We start from the raw sequence: 5,222 nt of genomic DNA on the forward strand, positions 1-5,222 counted from the left end.
CGGGGCGAGGCGAGGACGAGCGCAGTGGCGGTGCACTTAGAGTCCGCGATGGTGGAGAGACGCTGATGGGCGCGCACTCGGGCATTGGGCCGCACCGTTCACCTGACCGACGACTCCATCGTCAAAAGGAATTAGACGTCGATGGGCGCAATGATCTCTTCTTAGGTCTTTCTGCGATGCATCGAGCTGGGCAGGGCCGCAGCGCATCTTCTGGTTGCTGCGGTCGAGCAGGTCATCTAGTACACTTAAGTGTGCTAGGGCCAGTACCCAAGCCGACCCAAGCCCTGGCGCCGCTAAATGCGCAGCTCGCGTTGCTCTCTCGGGTCAGTAGTGAGTGGTAGGCAGCCCACCAAAACATGGGTGATGAAGTGGTGGCCTAACGGCGCGGTGGACCGAGTGGGTGGGGCTGTGCGGCAGCAGGCCCAGCAGGCCCCCAGAGGGGCGGGGTGAGGGAGGAGGGGGGAGGGGCTATCTTCACACGGAGAGAGTCATGCTTGCGCTTCTCTGGCCTTTGTAGCTTCGATATAGCGACGTAATGCTGCTAAAATTCCTCCGAAATACGTCAGAAATACGTCAGAAATACCACGAAATACCTGAAATACCGTCGAAATACCAGTGAAATACGCGAAATACCAGTGAAATACGCGAAATACCCGAAATACGCGTATTTCGAAATACTGTGTACACGGAAATCCCGAGTAAATACCTCCTCGGTCACAATAGAATATCAGGATTTTCTTTATCTTCGGCTATGGCTATGTCTCAAACCCAGATTGCGATATCTACTGTGAGGTTTAAGCGAGCGCGGGCGTGGGTGGACTTGGAGTGTGAAGTTCGACTGGAAGCATGGTGTCCAGGTGATATAGGAGGGAAGTCCACGGTGATGAGCGGCCAGGACGGTGACGGCGAGGTGGTCCGAGGCGAGCGTCCTGGTCGGCCGGTGGCGAGTGAGTGAATGACTTGTTGCGAGTGAGTGAGTTTGCGTGACGAGGTGGGTGCGCGGGTGAGTAGTATTGGCGTAGTGTGTGATGGAAATGAACTGTGTGTGAGCTCGCCTGAGGTCGCCACAGTTAGTGTCTCGATCCACTACTAGTAGTTTTGCAGTTTAAACTGTGAAACTAAAAACTTCTGCAGTTTAAGCTGCAAAACTGTGTAGTTCAACAGTTTAAACTATACAACTGCATAGGTCTAGTTTTACAGTTCAAACTGTTAAACTACACTGTTTTGCAGTTTAAACTGTAGAACTTATAGTTTTGCAGTTTGAACTCTCAAGTTGTTATACAGTTAGATTTGCAGAGCGAACTTAAATCCGGGTGGACACGTCCAAAGTTTCGTTTTTACATGCAGAATCCTAATACCTGCCTCGAACCTGTATAAAAGAGAAAGGCAGGCGCAGGAGGGTTTAAGTCCATTACCGTATTTCTTATGCGCATTTATGGCCAAAACAGAAAATTGACCCTAGACCGACCAAAAACATTCGCATCGAAAAAATATGTTCATTTCTATGATCTACGCTAAAAACTTAATCAGGGCATGTGCCGCATGTTTTAACTGTGCCCAAGCACAAAGTTGAGATGAAGTTGAGATACGTATTTCAAAATTGTTTTATAAAACTTAAAAAACAAAAAAAAAACAGTTTTAACTGTTTTTTGAAAAACATACCTCTACTTCAGAAGTGAAAACATGCGTCACTTGAACTGACTCAGTTCTTAACGTACATCACGGAAATTACCTTTATTTTTTAAATCCGCGGTGAATTATTCTGGCGGTGGGGAACCAGGGCTAATTTTCTGGCTATCAATGCTCATAAGCAACCTTCGGTGAACTTGGACCCTCCTGCGCGACCAATACGTTTTTTCACTCTGTCAGCCACACAGAAAAAAATGACTTTGTTGTGAGGATCAGTTATGTTTGGTAAGCTAAATTCGATAGCTGGAATCGAGAATCCGATACCCGCAACCACGATCGAACACTTGTGTGAAGATAACAAACTCCAGCTTGGTTCTCTTCGTACAAGTGTCTGGTCGTTACAAACTAGTTATCAAATTTAGCCTACCACACAGAACTGATCCCCACAACAAAGTATTTTTTCCGTACACGCAAACACTGATGAAAACTGAAATGTGCAACTGGCATGCACATGGTAGTGTTCAACTCTATATAGTTGGTGGACACTTTCTAGTGTTGGACTAGAAATTTGAATAACACTGCTATTTTTGCAAGTTTACTGTTAAATACTTCTTATTATTTAAATGTCTACTCAAACACTTAAAAGTGTGCAATATGGTGTTAAGCACTTGCATGTGCACTTCAGTTGCACACTTCATTTATCAGTGTAGCGCCGCTGCGTGTACTCCCTGATATTTGCGATATTGCTGGAATAATATTTTGAGGTTTGGAAGAGGTGGGGTTGGGGGCGCTCCGTTGCTGCTGACGCGGAGGGGGAGGAGAGGTTGGAGAAACAGACGACGTAGAAGAAGACGGTAATGAAGAAGAATAAGATGATGATGAAGAAGAGGAGGTTGCTGAGAGTTGCACAACGTCCGGGCCTTGCGCTTCGATACGGATGTTCATGGTGACGGCGCCGTCCCGTTGGTAACTCTCGACTCAGCTCCGCGCCTGGCCTCCCGTCCTTTGTCCGTGTGTGGCCTGGTCCGCACTGCCTCAGGGCGGCACGAGGAAGTACCCAAACGGGGAATGGCGCTCGCGCCCCTCTGCCCGCCCGCAGCAGGGACCGATAGGCTCGACGAGACGGGCAAGTCGCAGAAGGATCTGTAGTGAGCGACGCCCGCCGCTGACAAACATCTCAACCCTTCTTCACCACCAAGTTGGTTTGGACCGTCTTTCTATAACAGAGGTCGGCATCCGCTCCCGAACGGGTCCCACTCTGAGCGCGCGCCGTGCGTAGTAGGTGTGCGAGAGAGACAGAGCGATAAACCCGAGGTAGCGATGGCGATGTGCCGAACCTCGCCGACTGCAGCCGAGCGAACGGGACCCGTTTGAGTGGCCGAGCCCCGCCTGCCGGTCACCTGAGGGCGTGGCGTGGCGTTGCGCGTAGGCAAAGTCGGTCCAGCGCCACGCCACGCCACGCCTGGTCAGCAGACGGGACCCGTTGACACGATCGAGTCTCGGCGAGTGGGAGTGAGCGAGCCGGACCGAGAGCGGACGGGACGGGACGGGACGGGACGGGTGACAGAGCGAGCGAGACGGAAACGAGCTGGGTTTGGGAGCCGATGCCGACCTCTGTTCTATAAGTATGTTTGAAGACTATGTCTGTGCTCAAATTTGTAGGAGATTGGCGATGGATTGTTTCCAAAGGTAATGTGTTTGGCAAGGATGGTATTGTTACATGGTACTGCCCTGGGTGGAGGATGAGTGACAACTCGAGTTTGTGAGAAATAACGTTTATTGCTTACTCATCGTAGTGGTAGCTGGTACTGGAGAGCTGGTTACAGAGCTAGTGGAGCCGAGCGACCGTCCAAAGGGAGTGTCCTATGCGAACTGATTCCTACCTGCCGCTTTGGGAGTCCACCTAGCCTGGTCCGGCTGAGGGCCCGGCGGGGCCGCGCTGGCCTATTGGCCTCTGGTTGATTGTCAGTAGCGCGGCCCTTATTGGTGTGTGCTCCCAGCGCGGCTGATTCAAATGAGTCGACTTGCCAATTGTGATTTGCGGTTTCTTGGTATTGGCTACCTTGCACGCGCGAGGTGCGCGGAATGACGGTACCCTGTTAGGAATCTACCTCATAACAACAGAGTTGGTTGGAGTGGAGAGCCGAGCGACCGTCCGAAGGGAGTGTCCTAGGCGAACTGGTTCCTACCTGCCGTTTTGGGAGCGCACCTTTGTGCGTAATTGTGATTTGGCGGTTTCTTGGTATTGGCCGCCTTGCACGCGCGAGGTGTGCGGAATGACGGTACCCTGTTGGGAGTCTACCTCATAACAGTGGTCACTATAGATATTCGTAGGATTTTGTTTTATCTCAGGCCATGTCACAAACCCAAGTCGGGTGTTACGAGATGTTGCGAGGTGGGGATCCCATGTGAATGAGAAAGGTCCGAGGTTGAATATGATCGTATTACTCACGAATTATATGATGGTGGGTTGATGTTATGTTATGCGTAAGGAGGACCGTTTCGCAGTTGTGCGAAAAACTGCGTCGCGGTTTTGTTGCAGGAACTCTGCTCGCACGCCCTCCGACCGCTCGAAGCGCCTGTTTTAGCTTGTGGAAGATTAGATTGAAGGAGTGTTTTCAAAGGTACTGTGATCGGGGATCCTTCTCCTTCTGGAGACTTCTCTGGGAGTCGGGTGATAACTAAGACTTTTGGTATTTCATTGTATACATTTTATTTACTCACATATTGTCAGAGCTCTATGATACATCCTTAGGCTGGGGCGGTGTCACACATACTGACTCATTAACCGCTCCCGCCTTATGTAAGCGTATCCAGTCAGGAGGGTGAGAGGTTGAGCATCGCGACAATGAGGTTGCAATTCATATACATACAAGCACCTCATTAACCGCACCGAGTATGTATCACTTAGTCGTACAGTTCAGTGCCTGCAAGACACGGAAAAGGTACGTACGACTAGGATCACATCACCCCCTTTTTACTTTTAATGAAATGTATACAATATTTTTTATTTTATAGAGGAAACAACCTACACCTTGCACTAATAACTAGGGGTACTGGTAAACCTTCGGCTTGATGCTGCCGCGGCGGGCGCTACCATAGGCAGAGCAACATCCGCGACTGCACGAGGTTGCACTTAGTGGCGTCCGTCACAGGAATCGGGTAGCCATCAGGCCCAACAGTTGGGGGCAAGCAGGAAAAGCAAGTTTCCATGGTCGCCATAAATTCATCGACGCCATAATCTTCGGAATCTCCACTAAAATTTTCGACTGCCGTGAGGCAACTCGCAGAAGCCATCTCTGCCTCTTCTCGCTGCTGTTGCAGCTTATACCGAGCTATTTTAGCTGCTTTTTCCTTAGCTAAACGACGCAGCTCCTGCACTTCCGCCTCCCACGCTTGTTGCGCTGTGTCTATGAACGTGGCAGGGTTTGAGAACTCAGTATTACCAGCGTACCGAAAAAGCGCGCGTAAAGAGATATGCTCGTTGTCATCCCCTTTTGGCGCCTCAGATGCTCGTAAGGCAAGAATTAAGTCAGATTCAATATTTTGTACTACCGAGAATTGTTGGAGACCCGAAGTTGCGGCGTTTCGCT

General features: G+C 50.2%; 1 long non-coding RNA gene across 1 annotated transcript in view; it reads left to right on the forward strand.

Annotated features, from left to right (window-relative positions):
- The window catches only part of LOC127749052 (uncharacterized), a 9,059-nt gene extending 3,887 nt beyond the window's left edge, over positions 1 to 5,172 (forward strand). Inside the window, exon 2 of the long non-coding RNA XR_008010935.1 lies at positions 4,172 to 5,172. This is a non-coding gene — a long non-coding RNA (uncharacterized LOC127749052). The remainder of the gene's footprint in view (positions 1 to 4,171) is intronic.
- The last annotated feature ends 50 nt before the right edge of the window (positions 5,173 to 5,222 follow it).

Source organism: Frankliniella occidentalis, unplaced genomic scaffold (assembly GCF_000697945.3).
Source record: "Frankliniella occidentalis isolate FOCC.00 unplaced genomic scaffold, Focc_3.1 Scaffold28, whole genome shotgun sequence".
Lineage (NCBI taxonomy): Eukaryota > Metazoa > Arthropoda > Insecta > Thysanoptera > Thripidae > Frankliniella > Frankliniella occidentalis.